Source organism: Pogona vitticeps, chromosome 3 (assembly GCF_051106095.1).
Source record: "Pogona vitticeps strain Pit_001003342236 chromosome 3, PviZW2.1, whole genome shotgun sequence".
NCBI classification, from domain to species: domain Eukaryota; kingdom Metazoa; phylum Chordata; class Lepidosauria; order Squamata; family Agamidae; genus Pogona; species Pogona vitticeps.
In genome coordinates this window covers 213915461-213941681 of record NC_135785.1, presented here as the reverse complement: position 1 = coordinate 213941681, position 26221 = coordinate 213915461, and the positions used below count along the sequence as shown (strand labels likewise).

Genomic DNA, 26221 nt, shown 5'->3' with positions numbered 1-26221 from the left:
CTGACACATTTTTGGTATCACCCTCGCAGGACAAAGTTCCAAATATAGTAGTCCTAGAACGAGCTGGATTTTTTTTAGCATGTATACATTACTGAAACAGTGACATCTACATTGGCTTGGGCATGTCGTGAGAATGGGTGATGGTCAGATTCCAAAAGATCTCCTGTATGGAGAATTAGTGCAGGGAAATCGCCTCAGAGGGAGGCCACAGCTGCAATACAAGGACATCTGCAAGTGGGATCCGAAGGCCTTAGATCCTTGTCTGATGTTATCTTAGATGTAAGATAACATCAGACAAGGAGCCAAGAAGTCAAGGTGCCTGCTGCTGGAATGTTAATGATTATTGTCTTTTCTTGTTATTAAGTATTCCTGAAAGAAACTCCGAAGGAACTATCTGTGTATTATCAGTTTTTAAACTCTATCTGTTAAAGAACATATCATTTTCAAGAATTAACCAGAGGTCAACTACAAACTACTAAAATACTAAATAATAGGACTCTAAGTTGCTAAACTTTAGCTCCATTAACTGATTCCACACCTCCACTCTCCGTTTTTCACCAATATAACACAGAGATTCGCATCTTTAACCAGAACCCATGGAGAATCTACAGAGAATGGGAGAACCTGTTTTAATTACTGATGAGTCACCTGATCAAGTACTTGACTTAACTTTATCTCCCTCAGTGCTGCAACAGGTGCTGAGATGTACTCCTATGTCCATTACCCCTGTTACTGAGCATAGAAAGAAGTGCAAGTATACTGAAATTTCAGATCATTTACTAAAGGACAAACCTCAGAGTAGCAAGAGTGATAACAGAACACAAAGAAGGAGCAGGCAAACTAAGGTAACAGACTACACCTGGAGACAAAAATCAAATTGCAAAGAAGAGCCATGTAGCCCAATCATTGATTTGCAAATATGGTTGCTGATCAGGGACATCTGGAACTAAGTCACTTGAACAGCTTTTTTAAGTGATCACTTTGGCAAGCTGAGAATGGAATACTTTATATCCCCTCCATGCAACATGGCTAACCCTGTAGAAATGTCCATTGAATACAATAACACCCAAGCTGAATATCTAACAAGGCTCCCTATCTTCAATGAAAGTGCAGCTAAGGGACCAAAGCTGGCTATACACAATAAGTCTCAGTGTAATCAAACTCCAACCCTACTGGAAGGAGGTATTCACTTCCCTCAAAATATTATCTTGAAAATAAGGGACTCAGTAAAGGATATAAAAGACCTGTTGGGAGATTTGGTTGATTTAATGAAGGAAAGGGTTATTCCACCTATAGATGATCCTTTTGGACATAGTCAGAAACCGAATGCCCCCTTGTGCGCAGAAGCTGATGAAAACTTTAATTTATCATTTAACACCATCCAGAAAATCGCTAGCCTTTCCTATGAAGAGCTACTTTCTTATGTTATGTAGACAAATCAAGGTTGGTCTTTGCTGTCTAGGCCAGATCTAGATAAAGTGAATGAGGCCTTAATACCTCAAATTACCACCAAAAAGACTATGCCAAGCATACCCAAAAGAAGTACTAGAGAGGAACTGGCAAAGTTCAAAGTTAAAAAGAAAGACAAAGCCTCAAAAAACAAAAGGTCAACGAACCCCGTAAGACAACCAAATCGCAAGGTTAATAAGAAGAACAAAGGTAAGAAGAGTTTAAGACATCTTACAAAAAAAGGGAAAAGGAAGGATTTTAAACCCTTATTTGAAATGCTAGATGTAACTCAAGATGACTTAAGGAATAAAGTCCAAATAACTCTGCAGAACGGAAAAGGAAATCAAGAGAAGTGACTGCAAAAGAGGGAAACCAATGGTACACACTGAAAATGTGGGGGAAAAGCCATCAGCAGAGAAAGAGGAAACTCCTCTCCAAAAGAAGAGACAAGCTACCAAACAGTCCTCAAAGATCCTATTGTCAGATACACACTCTTCACGTAATGGAAATTCGGAGATGATTACAACCGAAGTGAAGAGTAATGAAACTGGAGGAAATAACGGCAGACAAATCCTAGTGCTGATACAAGACAGATATGCAACAGGCAAGAAAAGAAGGGGAATCTATAAGAGATCCACATATTTTTGTTTTTAGTCATGTCCGATTCTTTGTGACCCCATGGACCAGAGCATGCCAGGCCCTCCTGTCTTCCACTGCCTCCCAGAGTTTGGTCAAATTCATGTTGGTAGTTTCAACGACACTGTCCATCTCATCCTTTATCTTCCCCTTCTGCTCTTGCCTTCACACTTTCCCAACATCAGGGTCTTTTCCAGGGAGTCTTCTCTTCTCATGAGATGGCCAAATTATTGGAACCTCAGCTTCAGGATCTGTCCTTCCAGTGAGCACTCAGGGTTGATTTCCATCAGAATGGATAGGTATGTTCTCCTTGAAGTCCAGGGGATTCTCAAGAGTCTCCTCCAGCACCACAATTCAAAAGCATCAATTCTTCGGTGGTCAGCCTTCTTTATGGTCCAGCTCTCACTTCCGTACATCACTACTGGAAAAACCATAGCTTTGACTATGCGAATCTTTGTCGGCAAGGTGATGTCTCTGTTTTTTAAGATGCTGTCTAGGTTTATGACTTTCCTCCCAAGAACCAGACTTCTTTTAACTTCGTGGCTGCTGTCGCCATCTGCAGTGATCATGGAGCCCAAGAAAGTAAAATCTGTCACTGTCTCCATATCTTCCCCTTCGATTTGCCAGGAGGTGATGGGACCAGTGGCCATGATCCTCGGGGGTTTTTTTTATGTTGAGCTTCAGACTATTTTTTGTGCTCTCCTCTTTCACCCTCATTAAAAGGTTATTTAATTCCTCCTCACTTTCTGCCATCAGAGTGGTATCATCTGCATATCTGAGGCTGTTGATATTTCTTCTGGCAATCTTAATTCCAGTTTGGGATTCATCCAGTCCTTCCTTTCATATGATGTTAATAAGCAGGGAGACAATCTACAGCCTTGTCATACTCCTTTCCCAATTTTGAACCAATCAGTTCTTCCATATCAAGTTCTAACTGTTGCTTCTTGTTCCACATATAGATTTCTCAAGGGAGAGATAAGGTGGTCAGGCACTCTCATTTCTTTAAGAACTTGCCACAGTTTGCTGTGGTCCACACAGTCAAAGGCTTTTGCATAATCAATGAAGCAGAAGTAGATGTTTTCTGGAACTCTCTGGCTTTCTCCACAAACCAGCGCATGTTAGCAATTTTGTCTTTAGTTCCTCTGCCCCTTCGAAATCCACCTTGTCCTTCTGGGAGTTCTCGGTCCACATACTGCTGAAGCCTACCTTGGAGGATTTTGAGTATAACCTTGCTAGCATGCTGAGTGCAATTGTACGGTGGTTGGAGCATTCTTTGGCTCTTCCCTTCTTTGGAATTGGGATGTAGATTGATCTTTTCCAATCCTCTGGCCACTGCTGAGTTTTCCATACTTGTTGGCATATTAAGTGTAGCATCTTAAAAGTGTCATCTTTTAAGATTTTAAATAGTTCAACTGGAATGCCATCAGCTCCACTGGCCTTGTTGTTAGCCATGCTTTTTTGTCTTTTTGTGAAATTTTATTTAGAATATAACATTACAAAATAGACAAAGTGAAAACACTAACCCATAAGTCACTACAAGACCAGGTAGATGAACAACAAAAGATAAAAAGATATACCCACTACTAACTAAAACAATTCCTCCCCCCCCCTTTTGGATCAGAGCCATGCTTTCTAAGGCCCACTTGACTTCACTCTTCAAGATGCCTGGCTCAAGGTCAATAGCCACACTATCTGGGTTGTACAGGACATCCAGATCTTTCTGGTACAGTGGTGCCTTGACTTAAAATGTCCCAGTTTACGGCCATTTCAAGTTACGACCAGCTCCAGCTGCAATATTTTGTTTCAACTTGCGACTGGAGCTTCCAGTTACAAACAGAAAAAGGCGGGGGAGTGGGAAATTCAAATTGCTAACCGTTGGTAGGCAAAGGGGCTGCTTCTTTGTAGATCTTTTGACCCAACGGTTAGAGTGAGTGCGATCGGAGGAGGCTTCAGACTGCCTGGTAAGCCAAGGCACCACTGCTTTCTACTTTTTAAAAACTGTTCTGGGTGGGTTTTGCAGTGTGATTTTTGGCTGGGAGTGTTATATTTCTGTGCTGTGCTGGGTCTTGGGGAATTTTTTTAGTTTTCCCCATTTCCGATGGATCTTCCACGCTTCACTTGCTTTCTGCTTTGCTTTTTTTTTTTTTTTTGCATTTCCAATTGTTTTGGGGTTCCCCTCCAATTTCTGATGGGTCTTTGGAGGTTTGCTTGCTTTTGTGGTTTTCCCCCCATTTCCGATGGGTCTTGCAGGGTTCACTTGCTTTCTGCTTTGCTTTTTTTGCATTTCCGATGGGTCTTGCATGTTTGCTTGCTTTCTGCTTTGCTTTTTGGGACTTCCGGTTGGGCGGCGTCAGCGTTTGGTGGTGCTGAGACAGAGCTCTGAGAAATTTTAAGCCATAGCTGGTGATACAAGGTAAATCCTCTGAGAACCTTCTACTTATGAGAGAGCCTCTTTGCTGATAATAAGCCTAGAGAAGAGAAGAGGAGTTTGTGTTGCAGACACTCAGTGTCTGAGAGCTGAGCAGTATTTTATAACCAATATACTCCCCCTCACATAACATCAGACAAGGAGCCTAGAAGTCAAGGTGCCGACTGCTGGAATGTTAATGTTTAGCGTCTTTCCTTGTTATTAAACATTCCTGCAAGAAACTCTCATGTGAGGCTCTCAAGGAGCCATCTGTGCACTACCAGTTTTAAACTCTGTCGAATAACATATCATTTTAAATAATTAACCAGAGGCCAACTGCAAATCACAAAAATACTAAATAAGACTCTGACCAGCTAACCGCTAAGGCTTCATCTGACTATCAAGAACAAAATGGGTGGACAAAGAGCAAGCATGCTCTAAGCCCCACACCCTCTATGCTTTTATTCTTTTATCCTTTAAGTTTTTAGAAATAAGTTTTCTTGCTTGCAGCTTTTATTATTGAAGAGTCAGCTGCTGTCACCTGCTTATCATTGTTTTACCATGATCTTAACTGCCGATTCCATCAACAAACCACTCTCGCCGAGTTGCTCGCCATCAAAATAAGCCTTTTTCTGAATACTGAAGTTTTTATTTTTATATAAATATTTTTAAATCCCATTTTAAATATTTTATATTTTAACTGGAGATTGTCGTCAGTGGTTAAAGCAATTTACATTGAATCTGCAATTAGCAAATTCCCAAACTCCTACCGAACTAAAACACAGGGTAATTAGGCAGAATGGGAAATAAATGTAATAGATCAAGCCCACGTTACCACCCAGCCAAAGCAGCGAAGCAACTGAAAATAGATAAGCTTCTAACAACCAACTGCTCAGTGAGTAACATAATTGCAGGACACCCCATAGCCCTAAGCAACCAATTTGCAACATTGGGGGATGAAACACCTTTAACCACTGAGGGGCATGACGCTGAATCCTCCCTGCATACCCTTATTAAGCCTGTTTCAGATGCTGCTATTGAACATTTGCCCACCCATCTAGCAGATCATTGTCTGCTCACAGCTCAAACCATCACTGCAATATTTAATAATCTACAAAGGGTGTGTCACAAAATGAATGCAGTTGAATTTGCCTTGGGGAAACTCACGGAATCACTGACCCAGGCACTAAGAAATCCTCAATTAAAAAGAAACATGCAAGGCAACCAGATGGGAAAAAACAACAGTATTGAGCCACAAAAAACCCCAACTCCAACCTGCTCAGCACATAAGGGAGGCTGCAAGGAGCATGAATATCTTTGAGCCTACACAGATCTTGCTGCAAATCGCACCTATCTCAATCAACAGGAGGAGATGGGACTCACATGAGACAGTTTTAACTTCTCTAAGTCAACTGCTAATGACAGAAATACACAAAATAGACCTAAAAACCATTAAATGGCTTCCTCACACCAAGGGTCAAAAGAGGGTACAACTCTCCTTTGAACATGCAGTGATCCCACTCATGCTATTCAAAATGAAAACTTTTCTAGCCAAGTTTCAGATTACAGTGGTGCCTCACTTAGCGATGTTAATCCATTCCAGGAAAAACGTTGCTAAGCGATTTAATCGCTAAGCGATTTTAAAAGCCCATAGAAACGCATTAAAACGTGTTTAATGCGTTCCTATGGGCTTCAAAACTAACCTTATGTGAAGATCCTCCATAGAGGCAGCCATTTTCGGTGCCTCTAAAGTGAGGACACACAGCGGGTGGCCATTTTGTTTTTCCGGTGGCCATTTTGAAACCGCTGATCAGCTGTTTAAAAAGGGTTGCTTTGCCATGATCACTTCCTCATGATCATTGCAAAGCGATGTTTCCCCATAGGGACCATCACTAAGCGATCACTCTTGCGATGGTCAGAACCCCATCGCTAAGCGATTTCATCGCTCAACGGAGCGATCTCTAAGCGAGGCACCACTGTACACCTATTAGAGTTTTCTCAGATACATCTCTTGTACCCCTGCTTCAGAGAAACTCAACACAAAGAGAGACTAGCACTAACAGCTGGGAAACCAAGACAGAAGTTCCAAAAAGTCATCTTTTCTCCCCAGCATCTCTGTCAACTCTGCAACCAAGGAATCAAGCACCTAAACCTAAGAAAGGGACCTTTCAGAAGACTGCCCTCACTCATTCTGAAGCCCCATCCTCCAATAAGGAAGTCTTAAATACTCTTACTGAATACTCTTACTCAATACCAACTGGGAGGAAACCAAAATCAGCTTGGCCTCCCTACAAACATCAGCTGAATCCTTGAGAGACCACACTGTGATGCCACTCATTCTGACACCACCTAATCATGAAACTCATTTCCAAGCATCTAGGATGATGGGCCAACAGAAATGGGCTTTGCTTTTTTTTTGCGTTTCTGATGGGTCTTGCATGCTTTGCTTGTTTTTCTTTCCCTCCCCTTCACTTGGAATGGATTAATCACATTTCCAATCGGCCTTGCAGTGATTTTTTTGTGATTTTTTTTCTTCAGCCGGAACAATTAATTGCATTTCAATGCATTTCAATTGGAAATGTTGCTTCAACCTTTGACTATTTTGAGTTACGACCAAAATTCCGAAACCAACTAAGTTCGTAAGTCGAGGCACTACTGTATAATTTTTCTGTGTATTCTTGCAACCTCTTCTTGATGTCTTCTGCTTCTCTTAGGTCCCTGCCATTTTTGTCCTTTATCGTGTCTATCTTTGCACAAAATATTCCTTTAATAGCTCCAGTTTTCTTGAACAGATCTCTGGTTTTTCCCTTTCTATAATTTTCCTCTATTTCTTTGCACTGTTCATTTAAGAAGGGCCTCTCCTTGCTATTTTTTGGAAGTCTGCATTCTGTTATCTGTATCTTTCCCTATCTCCCTTGCATTTTGTTTCCCTTCTCTTCTCTGCTATTTGTAAAGCCTCGTTGGACAGCCACTTTGCTTTCTTGCATTTCCTTTCCTTTGGGATGTTTTTATTGCTGCCTCCTGTACAATGTTATGAGCCTCCATCCATAGTTCTTTAGGCACTCTGTCCACCAAATCCCGTCCCTTAAATCTGTTCTTCACTTCCACTGTGTATTCATAAGGGATTTGGTTTAGATTATACCTTAGGAGCCCAGTGGTTTTTCCTACTTTCTTCAGTTTAAGTTTGAGTTTTGGCAAATGCTACTGAGTGTCCAAGTGAAAAGGTGTCACAAGCATACAAATAGAGCTACTATGAAGCACAAGCAAGTAAGAGATAGATAACAGCATATGTTGATCTAAAACCTCAGAATATTGGACAACAGAGTAGGAATAGACCTGGTTCTATCTTTATTCAAGAAGAACTGTACATTAAACTCCATAGTCATCCACATTAAATATAGTTTACTGAAGCAAAATTTTTCCTTCCTAGACATATTTACATTCTAGCTTAACAAATTGTCTATATATCTATATCACACATATTCTATAGAATTGGGGAAATTATCCTTATCATTCTAATTACATTGGTTTAGCCATAAAAATATGTTACCTGGAAGTTGAGTCATAGCAACTGGACTTTCTTGTTAGGTTGAAATGTTTTGCTAGTCATCCATACTTGGCAAAAGTCCAGTTGCCACGACTCAACTTCCAGATAACCACACCTGGATGACTGAGAATCTTCATGGATAAAATTGTATTACCTTCCAACTTGATTTTTCCAATGCTATTATTTATTTATTTATTTATTTATTGGACTTATATACCACCCCATAGCGCTACAAGCACTCTCCGGGCGGTTTACAATTTAATTATACAGGCTACACATTGCCCCCCCAGCAAGCTGGGTACTCATTTTACCGACCTCGGAAGGATGGAAGGCTGAGTCAACCTTGAGCTGGCTACCTGGGATTTGAACCCCAGGTCGTGAGCACAGTTTTAGCTGCAGTACAGCGTTTTAACCACTGTGCCACGAGGCTCATTATCTAGCTGATGTTTAAAATAAATTCTCTATTTCGCTACTATACAGTAGAAAAGAGCATCTTGTTGATAAAGAAAAAAGTTAATACATTTCAGCTAGAACTTTCAAGATTTTTTAAGTCTTAAGAGAGCTTGCATGTGTGCACCAAATTCCAAATCATTGGAATTGTTATTGTCTACTATCTGAAAAGGTCTGCAAATGTTTCCATATTAACATATGCAATATCTAGTTGGGGGGAAAAAACCAACCCAATATAACAAATGGTAGCCTAGCATAACACCATCAAAATCTTTTTGCATCAATGGATTCTTTATTCATAAAGCCTTTCCCAGAACAAGACACGAAACAGACAACATAGCATCCTGAGTTACACAACACAAATACAAAATTCAAATTACTTGTGCACAAAAGTCATCATGGCTGAGCTTCTTAATAAGAAGTTAACACATGATCTCTTGGTGATTAAAAAAAACTATTTATAAGAAGCACTTTTAGCTACCTGTTCATTCTAAGAGAATGCCATACAGATGAGACAGTAAAGTAGAATTGTCAGTATGCAGAGCTGATTCAAAGAATTCCTTATGGCTTAAGTGTCTGATTGGGCAGGGGGGGTGGATGTGGGGAGATGAAGAAAGTCTCGTGTCTTTTAAAGTTCCTCTTCCCCTTGATTATGGACCGGTACTCATTCATTGAATATGCAGCCTGCATGCCCTTGAAAGCCATTTAAGCTTGTATTTTGGCAGCTGGAACAGTTTTAACATTGAATTGCACAGAGAGATATACAACGGCTATTAATTATTGTTGAGTTCTTTTGCATTAATGTGTCTTTGAGAAACATTTTTTTCTTTCACAAGTAATATATAGCTGCATAACAGAAGGAAGAAAAATAGGCTGTGATCATGACACTTGCTAATGAAACCAGCTGTATTCTGTCTTATTTACCAGACCATTCACCGTCTGTTATTGCTGAAGGGGAAAAATGCAATTGTTTAAAGTCATCATACAGAAGATGCTGCTGAAAGCATATGAAGTCAAAGTGACTGAACTCTCGATTTTAATTCAGTTCAAGAAGTACATTCCATTTACAACTAACTGAATAATTTTCGTTATGTCATCATACTGAAATAACATGGCACCAAAGGATGATATGATAGCAGTCTATTATGTTTAGATCATTATGGTGCATTATGAGTGTCTCTTTCTTTAAAATGGTTCACAACTGCAGTTGGTCAAAAATAGGACTTCAAGACATTAACTGGATCTAGGCTCTTCACCTTTTCTGCCTCTATTTTGCCAGTTTCACAAGTTCTGGCTGTTTACATGCCAAATATAAGTGCTGGCTTTAAGCTTTGAGGCCTCAAATAACTGTACTTTTATATTGTGTTCTACGAAAGAAAGAAAACATGCATACATTTACAAAGCGCACAATAAAATGCTCCATGTATTTCTGAACTGTCTACATGCAGCATGATGCTCATCTATAAATATGATGGCCTTTACTAACCATGCATTATATTTATCTAATATTTTTTCTTAATATTTCCTTTGATTCTACTTTACCACTAAAACCTTTGGAGATTAGTCTTTTTCTCTGTGACTCTCCATCAAGCTTTTGATTTCCACTACTCTTTCCAAACTGTGTCTTGCTTGGAACAACCAGTTCTACGAGTTATATTTGGGATTTTATGTTTGAAAGCACCCACATTTTTTAAAAAAAAACACTTGTGAAAAATTCACACATCAGGAGGAAGTGATCTAATTTACTCTAGTCTTTCCCCTGAGGCATTACTTTTACATGAGCAGAGATAATGTAGCATAACAACAATTTCAAACAAGTGACCATTAGAGATATTGCTGACTGCCAATGTACAGTTAATTCTATTTTAGTGTTGGTGAAGAATGTTGTAAATGTATTACAACTAAATTCATAAAACCATTGTCCCTTATCTGTTCAACTCATTCTGTTCCAGTATCATTTGATCCCTGAATTGTTTGTATATTTATCTTGCATTTATCTCCTGTAGCAAAAGAGCATGGGATGCTGACCCATGAGATGTCTGATGTTAACTAAATACACAAAAACAGAAAATGTAGTTTACAGAAAATGTATTTCATCCATGTTTCCTGCTTTATATATCATTAACATTTGAAGCTGCCTTGTCTTTGCAACAACCATCTCAGGTATCTAGGGTCATCTTGTTTAAACTATGCAGCACTTTGACACAGATATGAACCATAGAACCAGACTACAGCAATTACAGTAACATATATTTAAGGATACATGAAACATATATTTAAGGATACCTGAAATTTAAAATAATAATAAAGAGTTGTTGGACAATTTCTCCTGAATTGATAAGAATTTCACTTGTGGCAAACCGTCTGTTCTTGTAATAACCTGATTAATGATTCAAAACCTGATTTTGCCAAAAGCTATTAGGCAGAATCCTGTCTGCAACCACAGAGCATAACATCTCCACACTCAGTGCCCCATGCTTGTTCTGGCAGTCCCCCGCTAACAAGAAACTGCAGATCACATAGTTGCAAATAACTGGGCTTCACACTTTGCATGGGCTTCATCAGTTCTTGTTATGTATGCAATATAAAAATAGGTACTGTATGTCAGAAATTATCTTTCTGCATGAACTTCAAGTAATTTGGTCAATATAGTATTATGGAAGCCTCTAAGTTAGAGGATGGACGCAAGAAAGAACTGTCAGGTGTAGTTCCTGGAACGCTTTATTCTCCATGTTAGAGGAAAAAGTGAAGCTGATGACTGAAACAATTGCAAATGTCCCTGTTGGACCAAAGTTAATAAATGCTGAAAGTTTAAAGAATGAGATGAAGTCTGAAGTGACTATGTGGGAGAATCAAAAAAGGGAGAGATGATCAAGAATCATCACAAGATGACAAAGAATAGGCAGAAGTGCTCAGGTCTTTTCCCAAAAGACAGCCTATGACTCTCCAAGCAAACGTAAAGAATAATGGGAGGCAGTAGGATCGCGGTTTGCGGTTGATGAATTAGTTCAGATTTCCATGGCTAAAAGAACTATCTCCAGGAGTATTGATGGAACTGATTGAAAAAATCTTAGAAACACTGTCCATTAAATTCTGTAAATCATGGTGGATGGAAGAAGTGTCAGATGATGGTTAACACCATTACAGTGGTGCCTCACTTAGCGATTGCTTCATTTAACGATGTATTCGCTTTGTGATGGGTTTCTTTGAGGAATTTTCAGCATCGTTTAATGATGTTCTCTATGGGGGAATTTCACTTAACGATGTCCGTGTTTGCTAATTTTTAAGTGTCTTACAATGTTTGGAACATGTTTTAAATGGCTGGAGTAGTTAGTCCACCTTGTGAAACCTATGCACACTTAGTTTGGCTTTCTTCTGAGTCTTCGTTAATTTTTGGTGATTTTTTGTTTTTTCCCTCATTGAAATCCAATGGAAACATTGTTTCACTTAGCGATGTTTCCTATGGGGATTTTCGCTTAAGGACGTTAATCTGTTCCCATTGGAACGGATTAACCTGTTTTCAATGCATTCCTATGGGAAATGGTGTTTCACTTAATGATGTTTCCCATAGCGATGGATTTTTTGGAACCAATTAACATCGTTAAACAAGGCACCACTGTATCTTCAAAAAGAGCAAAAAGGAGGAACCTGGGAACTACAAGCAAGTCAACCTGACATCAATTCGAGGGAAAATTCTGAAGCAGATTATAAAGAAGCCACTCTGCAAGGACCCTGAATAAATCAATACAGTAATAAGTAGAGGGCAACACACATTTGTCAAGTACAAATCCTGCCAGATTTTTTTTTCATTTCTTAATTGGATAATCTCCTTGACAGACTGTGGGAATGCTATAGACATAATATATCTTGACTTCAGCAAAGACTTTGACAAAGTACCCATGATATTCTGATTAGTAGGCTAACTAGATGTGGGCTGGATAGAACAACTGTCAGGTGGATATATAGTTGGTAAAAGAATAGTACTTAGAGAATGCTTATCAGTGGTTCTCTCTCACACTGGGAGGAGGTAACAAGAGGGGTACCACAAGGCTCAATCTTGGGCCTGGTGATTTTCAACATTTTTATTAAATGGATGAAGAGGTGTAGGGAATGCTTCTCACATTTTTGAATGACACAACATTGGGTAGAATAGCTAAAACTCTGGAAGTCAGAAACAAAATTTAAAAAGACCTTGATAGACTCAAACACTGGGCTTAAAATAACAGAATGAAATTTAACAGGTAAAGTGCAAATTTCTAAGGGAAAACAAATGCTATTTTAGGCTGCATTAACAGAAATATAGTCTACTTCATAGGAGAGCAACAAGAATGATCTGAGGACTGGAAACCAAGCCCTATGAGGAAAGACTGAACAAACTGGCATGTTTAGTCTTGAGAAAAGAAGACAGAGGAGTTATGATTGCACTTTTCAAATATATGACACAATTCAAAAGCATCAATTCTTCAGCGGTACTTCTAGCATAGCTCTATTTATAAGCTGGAAGAGCTTCCCCAAAGTTCACCCTTTGGCTCACATGGAAGGATTTCACAATTTCTTTACAGTATCTTTAGCAATAAGATAAAGACCTCCTTCCATCAGAAATGTTTACATCACACTCCATAGAAAATAAAGTGCAATGTACTGGCAGATTTCTGAATGATCTTCATTGGCTTGGCAAGAATTTCTAATATGCAATTGTTTTAAAAACTATCAGCGAAATTGACTTCTGGCCATTTAAAACAAAGAAATTTAACTGCAGTAATTAAGAAATCTTCTTGGTAGAGGTAACAGAGTATAGATATCTGCATTGAAGAGCTGTGAGCTCATCCTGAAAATAAGATACAACCATCATTCTAGTTCTACCAAAAAACCAAAACAGATCCTGTTGTAGGTAGCTCAGCAGAATGTTTGAGAACATTGACGATATCCACTGAATGCCTGCATTTCCAGTGCAATTTCACATCTTGTTAAATTCTGAGGCAATCCTAGATAGTATAGTGAATGTAATTTTTCAGGAAATTATGTCAGTGTTTTAAAAGCAAAGGTGAAAATCGGACTACAAGACAAATTTTCAGTCTCAGCTGTAAGGTCAGACTTGAAAATAAAACTATTCATATTAAGCCTTATTTTCAAGCTGTTTCGAGCTTATGTTTAAAGTTAAACCTTTAATCCTACCTTTGCTGAGCTTTCAAATACTGCTTCTCCAATCTCTGAATCTTCTTATCTCCAAAATTGTGTCAATGGCTGTAAAAAGATACCAACTAGTCAATCACTATCAGCACATATGGTGCATATAGCTGTTGATTTTCTGCCAGCTATAAGACCATTACAAATGCTGCAGCAAGGCATCTTTTCTTCTGCTTCATCTACAATTCTCTTATTGGGCCACCCCGTAAGATTTGGGTTGTCTCCTTTAGTCCCTCATCAGCTGTAAGTATATGGCCACCTGACCCCAATGGTCTTATATGTGCCACCATACAGGATCATTAACAGATGAGAAACAGAGTGATAAAACAGCTCTACCTTGGTTGAGATGACTGCTCCCAGTCACACAGAACAATTACGTATTTGGTATTCTTTACCTCATAGATATCTATCAAGCTGTTTAAAAGATATGTTTTCAAAACACTTTCTTCCTTGTTTTTACAACTACTAACTCCAATATTGCTTCAGTAAGTACATAAACAAAAATAATTAAGCAGGCGGGGTTGCTTCACAGGCAGTTAACCTTGCTATATAGGGTGGAGTGAAATCTGCTAGCTGTTCTGAACAAGTTATTAAAACAGATGCTGGCTTTGTTGCTTCTGAAATGAACTCTGTTCAGTAAACAAAGAGGGAAGAAAAGCATTTTGGAATGAATGAATGGATGAATTATTGGGATAAGAGGAATCTTTTTTCCCTTTCTTCAAAGAACCACCAACATATTTAATTGTAACACAGCTTGGCAATTATAGTAGAAGGAGCTTCTTTGGATCCACTGGTGATATCAACCTTATCAAAGAGATGCCCTAAATAATCACAAATGAGAGGGGAATTCAGTTTTCATCATTCATTTACTTTACTAAGATATTAACTAAAATTGTGTAAAATCTGTACCACCTTACTTAGAGTTCTTTACAGTTTAATGTACTAGAAAATAACAAGCAATAAAATCGTAGTATTCTCCCAGACAATGTCTTCAAACCCTAGTGAATATGAGTCCAGCAACTTCACACCCTCCTGCCTTCCCCATCCAATGAGTACAGCTGATTTGTACATCCCTACTCTACTTATTTCATATAACCAACTTTTTCACATGGATAACTTTCATAGGATTGTACAAATGTTTCAATTCCAGCACACATCTAAGCATAGAAAATAGCATGGAAGGTAGCCGTAGTTTAATAATGGAGTGCATGTTCCACAAGAGCTTTGCCATCCTGTGCCCTTCTCTTGCCATGTTATAGTTTGCCAATATCCTTTATAGACTGTAATACCCCAAAATGGACAAAGTATTCCAGGAGAAGTCTGACTAAAACAAGTTAGATTGGCACTATTAGTTCTCTTAATCAGAACACAATACCTTAGTTAATGCTGGCTAGAAAGTTCAGTGGTTTAAGCATCTGGTTGTGCAGCCAGAGGTTGAGAGTTGAATTCACCACTGTGGCTCCTGTGAGTAGAGCCAGCCTCTATGACCTTCGGAAGCTACACAATCATAAAGCACCCCCAGATGAAGGGAATGATAAACTACTTCTGAATATTCTCTACCTGGAAAGAGTTATCATACGTCAGACTTTACTTGGTACATGATTATTATTAGAGGTTCACTAAATATGCTTTGCACTGCATCTGCATCACACTACTGATTCATTAGCTTGTGCTGTACCAGGATTCCAAGATGGGGCGATACAACTTTTATACACTACTGCCAACACAAATGTCACCCACCTTGTATCTGTATCTTTGATTTCTCTGCCTAAATGTTGAGTGTTACTTTTTTCTCTACTGAAACTAGTTTTCTTTGTTTTGTCCTGTTCTCCAATCTGTTACACAATTTGAATTCTGATTCTGTCTTATGACAGTTACCCCTTGCAGTTTGATATTATCCGCATATTGAATAAGCATAATATCTGCTCCTTCATCTTTCAGAAAGACATGGGATAACACTAAATCCAAGACAGAATGGTACCAGAACTATGCTTGTCACTTCAGTCCAGGATGGTAAGAAACTAAGAATAGGTATTCTTTGGTTACACCCTATCAACCAGCTACAAACACACCTAATGGATCCAGCTCACATTTTACCAGCTTGAGTGGAAGATGATGATGATGGACGTTAACAAAAGTAAGACTCACTCTATGAATAGTATTTATTTATATTTATAGCATTCGTAGTTTGACATGTTTTACAGGATTCTGCTGCTTTGTGATGGAATTCTAAATATTCTTTCCTTTTTTATTCTTATGTTTCTATTATCATTTTCTCCATGATGTACTTTTCTGCTGGACTGCACTATTAGGTGATCCAGAGTAACTACTAAATTATACCTCTAATTTTTTAGCAGCCTGCTTGGACAATATTTTATTATGCATGTTGCCTATCTAATGTAACTAGCTGTAAAAAAACACTGCTTATATAACAAAAAGTGTAGATTTATTTCTCCTGAGCTTGACACCCAACTAAAACACCCAATAGTGCTAGTTAAGTTACAAAAATGCTGGGGGGGGGCATAATAGTCAATTGCAAAACATGACATGACACGTAAACATCTTACTAAACTACAGATAAGTACCTCACTTACTGTCTCTTTGTTAGTATGATCAGCCAAAACATATACAATACCAGACTGATGTGGATAGCCTATTTTATAATATTTTATAGCAGCAACAGCTGCTATGATTAGTCTCTTATCTATCACCTGAAGACAAACTCAAGTACATGTGGTGAACCACAGTATAATAGGAATGACCACCTCAGCTTGGTGCAGAGGTCTGTTTTTTCTCCTCATTCAGCAGAGGCTTCAAATATCATTCTCCCCTTGATGTTTCACACACTTGAAATCTATTCTCTCTCTGATTGAGATGACAATACCCTTAGGCCAAGGACGGTGTCTTACCATGTTGGTACAATGCCTTATACCATGACAACATGTAATACATCATCATAAGAGCTTCTGATATACTAAGAATATTCCCTGCAGTGAATACTGTGCTACTTCTACTGAAATGCACAGAATCAACATTTTTGAGTAGGTTACATATAGGCTATTTTGCTATTTAAATGGGATGCCATGAATTTTTAACAAAAATTCAGACTTACCCAGCATTGATTTTTCTACTAATAGATATTGCTGTACAGTTATGTATCTAAGCAGATTGTTATACCTCAAGAAAATGCATGTATGTGTGTTTTAAAAAGATAGATATTTGCACAAATAGTATGCTAAGATTTTCTTTTTCAGTTCTCAATTCTATTAGTCATTAGTTTGCAGTTCTTTCACCTCCACAAAACCAAAGATATAACAGAGGTTAAAAATGTTTTTACATTTCCTAACACAGTGATAAGCACCATATAAAAATGAATGATAACAAGGAAGAGGAAGGACAGACAGACAGACAGACAGACAGACAGACAGACAGACAGACAGATAGATAGATAGATAGATAGATAGATAGATAGATAGATAGATAGATAGATAGGATGACTAAACATAAGTGATACAGATTATTAAGGGTAGCTGCTTTTAAAGACAAGGGCATGCAGTCTAGATACAGCTGACTTTGTCAAAGTTAATATAATCTGATTACAAGAGTATTCTAAGGCATGTGCAAAATGCCTTTATTTTTCCAAGTAACTACATCCACTTAACAACTGCGATGAGATAGAGCTTTGGCCTCCATATTACCAACCAAAAAACAAACAGTAGGAAAGCAGACTGCAGGTACTGTACAAGAGAAAAAAACTTTCTTGTTCTTTTGCTTGCACACAATAAACAGGTAGATTAGATAGCAACTAACTGGCAACTAACACTAAGGGCAGGGACATTTAAGGATGTGCTACTTTATTTTAATCTAGCCTATTAAATCCTTTTAACTATATTCTGCTTTAATATGACAAGTGATATAATTATGTCTCAATACTTATAAGGTATCTTTTAAAAAGTAAAGGTAAAGGTTCCCCTTGACAATTTTTGTCCAGTCGTGTTCGACTCTAAGGGGCGGTGTTCATCCCCGTTTCCAAGCCATAGAGCCAGCATTTGTCCAAAGACAATCTTCCGTGGTCACATGGCCAGTGTGACTTAGGCACAGAATGCTGTTACCTTCCCACCGAAGTGGTCCCTATTTATCTACTTGCATTTGCATGCTTTCGAACCGCTAGGTTGGCGGGAGCTGGGACAAGCGACAGGAGCTCACTCCGTCGCGTGGATTCGATCTTACGATCTTAGGGCTGCTTGGTCTTCTGACCCTGCAGCACAGGCTTCTGCGGTTTAGTCCACAGCGCCACCACGTCCCTAAGGTATCTTTTAAAATCTGCATTTTAAAAGATTTTAAGACACTTTTGGTTGCAGTTTCTGTTAAAAAGGCAGGATACAAATCAACCATTTATTGTAAACTTGGTTCTATATAAACAATAATCCCAAAACTATTAAGTAAATTTTCAGAGGTAAATTTACAGAAGAAAATACTTAATGACACGCTAAATCCAGCTCAATCTTGCCATGGTAAGAGGATACTCTGCAACCAAAAGAGCACCTGCTCAGTTATGGATTGCTTCAGCAAATTATTATATTCATTATTCTTAAAAAGGTATTTTTCTGAGCTCTGCTTTTAAAAAAAGGAACACAATTTGCTTATCAGGCAATCTGTTTCTTTCTTTCTTTCTTTCTTTCTTTCTTTCTTTTCTTTTCTTTTCTTTCTTTCTTTTTTTTTTGAGGGGGGGGATACCACTCAGAGCAGTATACATAATAAGAATCTTTGTTCTCAATTACTAAATTTACAAGCAGATAAAAACTCAGGCAAGGGAGGAACAAAATAATTAACAGATTTTGAAACATGAGGAGCAGCCTACAGGGCACTTAAATCCTAAATCTCACTGAATTAAATTACTGTAGTTCCTTCCAGGTAAATAAGTGCAGGCCTGCAGCCTGAAGGCTCCACTTGGAAGAATAGTAAACTGAGTATATTCTGCTTCACAAAATGGAGTTTCTGGCATTGGCTCTATATGCAAGATTTATAGTAAAACTTCCTTCTGTAAACATTTTTTTAAAAATAATAAAACGGTATCATGTTAGTTATAAAATAATGCCAGTTATTTATCCAGGAAGAATAAACAGATGACTCTATTTTGAATTGCCCTGGAGAGCGAGGGATGCCTTACCACTTACTATTAGGCATGACTTTTCCTGGAAGATTTTTCTTTTCCTTCAATGTTTCACAGCTACACAGCCCCTTACGCCCTCCTCCAAGAAGAAACAACACAACAACCACTCCCCTTCTCCGCTGGAAGTAAACTAGATTAAAAGGGTGGTCCTTGCTTGTCTTCCCGTGATTGGAATGTGGTGAATTCTGTTTCCACAGAAAGAGGAAAGGCAGGGACAGGCCTGCAGGTGTTGGCTAAAGAGAGCAGTTTTCTTAACAGCCTGTGTGCTACCTTTTGTCAAGTTGGACTCCACCTAATTGTTGTTGGTTTTAAAGGACTATGCAGCTTTTAATGTTTTAAAAATTTTTTAAAAATATTTATGTTTATATATGTTTAAATATTTAAGTTTTTATTTTTGTATTCTGCCCTGAGATCTTAGGATGGAATAATAGCAACTTTAATAGGATTTTTAAGATAAGTGAGATATTTGGTTGGTTTTATCAGCCCTACACTGCAGTCAGTTTTTATAGCTCAGCAAGGACTTGAAGCCAGGTTTCCTGAGCCTTCCTCCATCACAGTCTTGAGACAGACTATCTGTCTAGATGGGCAGGGTATAAAACAAATTAAAGAAAGAAAGGTGCCTCAACTTCAGGAAGTGGGAAACTTCAGGTTAATGCTTTAACAAAGCCACCCTGTGATTAGAAATAATGGTTTGCAATATTGAAAACTGCACTTGTCTTAGCAGCAACTCTATGAAATTGTTTGGACTGAGACAACAGGGCCGATGTAAAGTAACCAAGTGAATTTCATAGTCTATCATTCTCACCACTATAACATGCTGTCAAAAAAGCCAAAATTTAGCTGGCTCTTAAGAAAGCCAAACAAAGTTTCACTGTCTCCACCCCATTTTACAAATCTGATAAGTAGGGTATGATCCAAGATAGGTTATGTCTTCATCTGGGGCTTGTTACTATTTATTCAGATAACATTTGTTAGTCTTTAAAGTGGCAGAAGGCTTTAAATGTGGTAATATCAACATTTAAAGGTGCTTCGGTTTCTGCACTTGCACATGTAATGGAATATGATGTTGGCACATAAAGGTACTTATTACAAAAAAATGCTAACCATCCCCAAACCTTCTCATCAGGAAGCCAGAATAAGTGCAACAGCAGTTTCTACTCAAAGGTGACATATGTTGTTGCAAGAATTAGAGGAAAAGGGGATCAATGTGTTAACCTCTCTCACTTTTTAACTTGCTCTACCTCTGGCAGGGTTCTGAGTTCAATTTGGAGTTTATGAAAACTTAAAATGACAACCCACCCCTTCCCAGCACCTACCAAAGAACTGGCATTGTTGCCACCATCTAGGACATTTTTAGGGTTCATCCACATGGGCCCACTTATATAGGAAGAGGTGCACCTGAAGGCATTTGCTAACAAACCTTCATACCTGAGACCAGAGTGGCAGTCAGATCAGCACTGAGGATGCACATGTTAGAGATAGCCTGTGACTGGAATAAAAAAAAGTTCTTAACCAATCAGAGTATCAGAGTCTCTCTTCTCAATCATGCAGATTAGCTGTCTTTGTTTAGTCTCTGCGATTTAACTATAGCATTTCAAGTCTTGTTTCACAAGCACAGATAAACTGCCTCAGTCACCTGTCTGCAACACTAATATGTTTTCAGCTCTAATTAAAGGCTATTTCCAACATCTGTTTAGGTGTCAAAGATAGAAAGAACCCTTGCATTTTGTCATCTTAGAGTCCCAGCTGTGACTATGGCTAATCCTCAACCAGAAGTGCAGTCAGCCCTTGTCTGAAAATGCCAGCTTGACCTACATATTAAATGCAAGCATTTGTAATACTGCCACTGTAATATTTCAGAATGATGTTATTTGGAGCGCTGTTGCATTAAAATAATACTCTTAGGGATAATAGAAATCCACATGCTAGCTACTGAAAAGTATTTTGGGATAGCAATACAACATGACCAACATGCAATACCTGAATTCCCTTTTCTCTAATTTTTTTATTCAGTCATATGAAGCATCTTCACACTGGGGCTTCATTTCCCTAATGGCAGCTATAACAGCTGTAGAGGCAATACATGCAATTATTTACATTCCAGTAAGCTCCCAACTCCTGTTGTAAAGAGCCAGTTTTCTTGTAGACCACCACAATGTAGAGAATCACTTTTCAGCATTGTGAAAAGGGGCTGCAATATATAAAATGACTCTAAGATTAGAATTTATACTTTAGCCACTAATGTTCTCAGCATAAAAATGCTTTCTGGAAAATTAGTAAGATTTCTAAAAATTGATTCCCTTAGATTTTTCTGAGTTGTAATGGCTTGTTAATATTTGCTTTACCTATGTAGGCCCCACATTATAAAAGACTGCAATGAATATTCATATTGTCGCTTTACCAGTTACCATCAGTGAAAATGAGGGGATTAACTAAAACAATATTTTATTTCCTGCTGTAATTGTGAATATACAACATTCATTATATTATTAATCCATCCTGAAAAGTTCACACAAAGCCATTTTGACCCATTAGTTGCATCACTGTAATTGATAGATTACAGCATTAATATTTAATTTATCTTTGTTTCCAAAGCATAACACTCTATTTAATTCAACTTGATTATACAAAGTAATAGAGAAATAAATTGTCCAGGAAGAATGCAGTTTCAGGATACTTCTCAATTCAGGTGATCCAGGTTTTTCTTCTGAAAGAGGTAGCAATGTCAGCTTTGAAATCTCAGATCTAAAAATGCAAATAGACATTGTGTATCCTCTATGCACAGCTATGCAGGACGGAAAAGAGAAGGTTAGAGTGTGTGTGTGTGGGGGAACCAGTTGTGTTTGAAAAAAAATTCAGCTAGAAATTTTAATTCTGTGATGAAAACATTTCATTCATATAAGATTTGCTCAATAAATTCCTAACCTTGCCTTCTTTTATCTCTCTCTTCAATTTTCTGCCTACCCATGCTCAAAATTCAAGGGGGAGAGAATTTTTTTAATGAACTTGGTAATGCTTATATGAATTAAATCACCCAGAGTTAGTATTAAGACTTAAAATATCAGTAACCACAGCGGAGTTCCAATTCAGTTGTATGTGTATTGTATTTAAGTAAGCATATAATTCTAGATATGTCCTGGACATATGTCTCTACATTCCTGTAATTATTTGTGTCTCAGATTGGTGCTAAATTTCTTTATTAAATTGCACTGCTCCACTAAGCGGTGTTGTAACCATTGTAAGGCCACTGATACATAGCACCCAATACTATCCACTTTGATTGTACAGTAATAGTCTCTGCAGACAAAAGTCTTTTACACTTTCGCAACTTGATCTTTAAGCAAAGATGCAAGGAGAAGCAAACCTAGACTGTGCAAAAGATGGGTGTTATATTCAAATGTGTCTCTTTCTGCCCTAAGTCCTTATTTCTTTGAACTAGCTAGCTTTGAACTGTCAGCCAGAGTACCATGAACCAAAAGTATGTGTGCTATGAGCTGAAGTTTATTTGCTGATGCAGCAAGTGTTAGGATCAGGCTGTAAAATGTATGTTTTATTATATATTGTTTCAGAAAGAAAAATGAAGAGAGAAACCTCAGGGATGAGAAATTACTCCAGTGGATGCAGCATAGCTCATTTGCCTCCAGCATCAGCTGGGGGTAGATGTCATATATTCATGTCATGGCATAATGACACACTGTAGGCTATTCTCATACACATTCTCATTCCAAACTCATTCGTCAGTTGTCTATAAATCCAACATCTTTCTCATGTGGGTGAGTTTATATATCTTTTTCTCAGCTGGCTATAAACAAATTTCATGAACTGTATGGCAGGTGACAAATAGATGGAGTTGACCAGGTGAGGTTTTGGTGGAATCTATACATTGCAGATAGGCCAGGCTGCTTTTGAGTGGAAATATTTGGAAAAGACAATAGCTGTCATATCAAGAGAACATGAATATAAAAAATAGTTCCCTTGGAGGAGTAATTTTCCTTCCCCATTTTTAATTTTTATTTTTCTTTCCTGCTCAACAGCATCACAGAAGGATTTGCTTTGCACTTGTAACTGATTGCTTCATAATGGCTTGGCTTAAATGCCTAAATAATTATAAAGCACTTGGGAAGTGCTATATTCTAATCCCATTTTGTGACTGATTTCATTACATTGGAAGAATGGCAGTAATCTGAATTTACTTCCATATAAGGCACTTCTAAGATTGAAAAACCAAGTGGATGTTTATGTAAAGGGTGACAATTTTTGTGGCTGAAAATTGGATGTCTGTTCCTCCCTTGGAAAGTTACTTTTTAATTTTATAGCATGTATAATTCTTCTGCACCTTTTCCCCATTTTCTCCAAAACATCAGAAAATATGTTGGTTGGCCTGCAAATCATCTTTTTATAGTCTTTAGGTACCAATCAAATTGTGAAAAACTGATGACCCTAAAACAAACATACTGTACTTGTCAAAGACTGGATGACAGATCAAAAAGTCCCCTCCACCCTTACCCTGCAACCTCAAACCCATCTGCAACTCTCTCTCTCTCTCTCTCTCTCTCTCTCTCTCTCTATTTATTTATTTATTTATTTATTTATTTATTTATTTATTTATTTATTTATTTATTTAGCCCTGCCTTCCTCCTTAAAAAGTAGGCAGCTTACATTATTAAAAGACCAAACTTAAAGCTAAAACGTATACAAATATTTAAAAGGATAAAACAAATTCCACTCTAAGAATTTTTTTTTAAAGCAATACTAAAAACACATTCAAAGCAGGAAGGTACAAAAATCTATTAAAAATCTCATCAGGCAGCCAGTTACTGAGAGAAAGCTTATCTGAAGAGAAAGGTCTATGCACAGCTGGTCGGCACTGGTCGCACTGCTGGATGACCTGTTGAGGGAGGCCGATGGGGGCAATGTGTTCTTGTTGGTCCTCCTCGACATCTCAGCTGCCTTTGATACCGTTGACCACGGTATCCTCCTGGGGAGGCTCTCCAAGTTGGGAGTTGGTGGCCTGGCACTTGCCTGGCTCCGCTCCTTCCTGGAGGACCGCCCCCAGAGAGTGCAGATTGGGGAGAATGTCTCGGCCCTGTGGAGTCTCAATTGTGGGGTTCCACAGGGGTCGATCATCTCCCCAATGCTGTTTAACATCTTCATGAGGCCACTGGGCGGGGTCATCAGAGGGTGTAGGGCATTGTGTCACCAGTACGCTGATGACACACAGCTCTACATCTCTTTTACTCCAACTTCAGTGGATGCCGTCCAGTCCCTCCAGCGCTACCTGGACACCGTACTGGAATGGATGCAGTCAAATGGATTGAGGCTGGACCCGGACAAGACGGAGGTCTTGAGGGTGGGTGGCCCTCCCGTCAGTGGGACATAGGTGACTCCCTTTCTTTTGGAGGGACGACCCTTGCCCCAAAGAGTGAGGTCCGCAGCTTGGGAATACATCTGGACCCGGCGCTAACCATGGAAACCCAGGTGGCGTCCGTGGTCCATTCTGCCTATTCTCATCTATGGCGGATTGCCTAGCTGCGGCCATATCTTGATCGGGGGGCCCTCACTACTCTAGTCCACGCGCTCGTAATCTCGAGACTAGACCATTGTAACGCACTCTACGTGGGGCTGCCTTTGAGGCTCATGCGGAAACTCCAGATGGTCCAGAATGCAGCAGCCAGGCTTATTAGTGGGGTGAGAAAATATCAGCACATCTCCCCCACTCTGGCTGTGCTGCACTGGTTACCTATTCATTTCCGCATTGACTTCAAAGTATTAATGATTACATATAAAGCCCTAAACGGTTTGGGACCTCAATATTTGGCAGATCGCCTCCTCCCACCCAGATCTACCCGAGTCACCCGACATAGCCAGCAGGGACGATTGAGGGGACTGACGCCGAGGGAGGCCTGGAAGGAGAAAACAAGAAACCGGGCCTTCTCGGTGGTTCCCCCTCGGCTGTGGAACACACTCCCCACTGAAATCCGGCTGGCACCCTCGCTGGGGGTTTTCAAAAGCCAATTAAAAACTTGGTTGTTTAAACAGGCCTACCCCCCAGTCAATTAAGTCATTTTCCTTTTCTCTTTCTCTATCTTTTTCTTTCTTTCTTTCTTTCTTTCTTTCTTTCTTTCTTTCTTTCTTTCTTTCTTTCTTTCTTTCTTTCTTTCTTTCTTTCTTTTTGTATACCACCATCTTGGAAACCTTTTGTTTAGAATTAATTAGTATAAATGCATTTTATATGTTTTTTAACTTGTTTTAACTGATGTAAGCCGCCCCGAGTAGACGTTGTCTAGAGGGGCGGGGTAAAAATCGAATAAACAAACAAACAAACAAACAAATAAATAAATGTACTGTAGTCTCTTGGATATGAGTACTATTCTTTCTTTCTGACATCTGATTTGGTGTGTCTTCCTTTCTTTTTTTCATACATTCACAGGAATTGCTCATGACTAGCTACAGAGTTGAAGAACTGTCAAACTGTCACCATCTCAACATTTTATTTGTTAACCTCTTTAGCCCAAATGTCACTGCCATCATATTTTGTTCTGAGCATGACTAAATATTTTCCTCCGCTTTCTACAATTCAACATGCATTTATACTCTACATGAAAAACATAGAATGTAGAATTAACAATGAGACACACAAAGTGTATTCTGTTGTTTTGTTCTGTGCTTGTTGTTTTTGTTCATTGTACACAATCCTGGTAGAGGGAAAAGACAAAGAGACATGTCCACTAAACTTGGTGACATAGAAACCTCATTGCCAGATCAGAGGCCTTTGTGGTATGTGCATCAGTCTTTCATCTTAATAGTCTTTTGGCCCAGTGGGAGGAAAAAATTTTTTTATCTAACTGTTATCAGACAGCACAGTTTTTCTGTATTGAAATATGAAACAGTTTATCCAAGAGGGAAGAGTACAGCAATGCATAGATTAGAGAACCTCCTTGTTCTGTCTTGATCAGGAAAATTTTGAATAGCCACACTGGTGCAGAGAGAAAGGCCAGCGTTAACTCCCTTCTGATCCATTCAGATAGAAAAGCAAATGTAAGGGGAATTCATTAGGTTGATCTCCTAATGTTAGAACAGCCTGGACATGCTAACCGCTTTCCTTGCAGTACACAAGGAAGTTTCATCAGAGGGAACAGAAAAATAACGCCTCCCCCAACCGTCTTACATTTTCCCCCCATCCTAGATACAGCAGTTAAATGGAATGGATAGGGAATCCCAACACAACTTTTTGTAGCATTACAGACTGAGCGAAAAGAATATTTCACAAGGTAGGGGGAAAAAAGGAGGGGAGTCCTCTTTTGTCTCTCTTTTTTCTCTTTAAAATTACAGCACTTCTTATCCCCAATGAGTCTGATCATCAGTATTACAA

The 26221-nt window shown here is 38.7% G+C and overlaps 1 long non-coding RNA gene across 3 annotated transcripts in view; it reads right to left on the bottom strand.

The window, feature by feature from the left end:
• LOC140705649 (uncharacterized) overlaps positions 1-23443 on the bottom strand; it is a 91101-nt gene extending 67658 nt beyond the window's left edge. For 2 of the 3 annotated variants that reach the window (XR_012085092.2, XR_012085091.2), the window contains exons 1-2: positions 18854-19729; positions 13665-13733 (exon numbers count right to left, since the gene is read on the bottom strand). This is a non-coding gene — a long non-coding RNA (uncharacterized LOC140705649). Of the gene's footprint in view, positions 1-13664; positions 13734-18853; positions 19730-20165 lie in introns of those variants that run through there. The other variant, XR_012085093.2, reaches the window with a different exon arrangement.
• Between the last annotated feature and the right edge of the window lie 2778 nt (positions 23444-26221).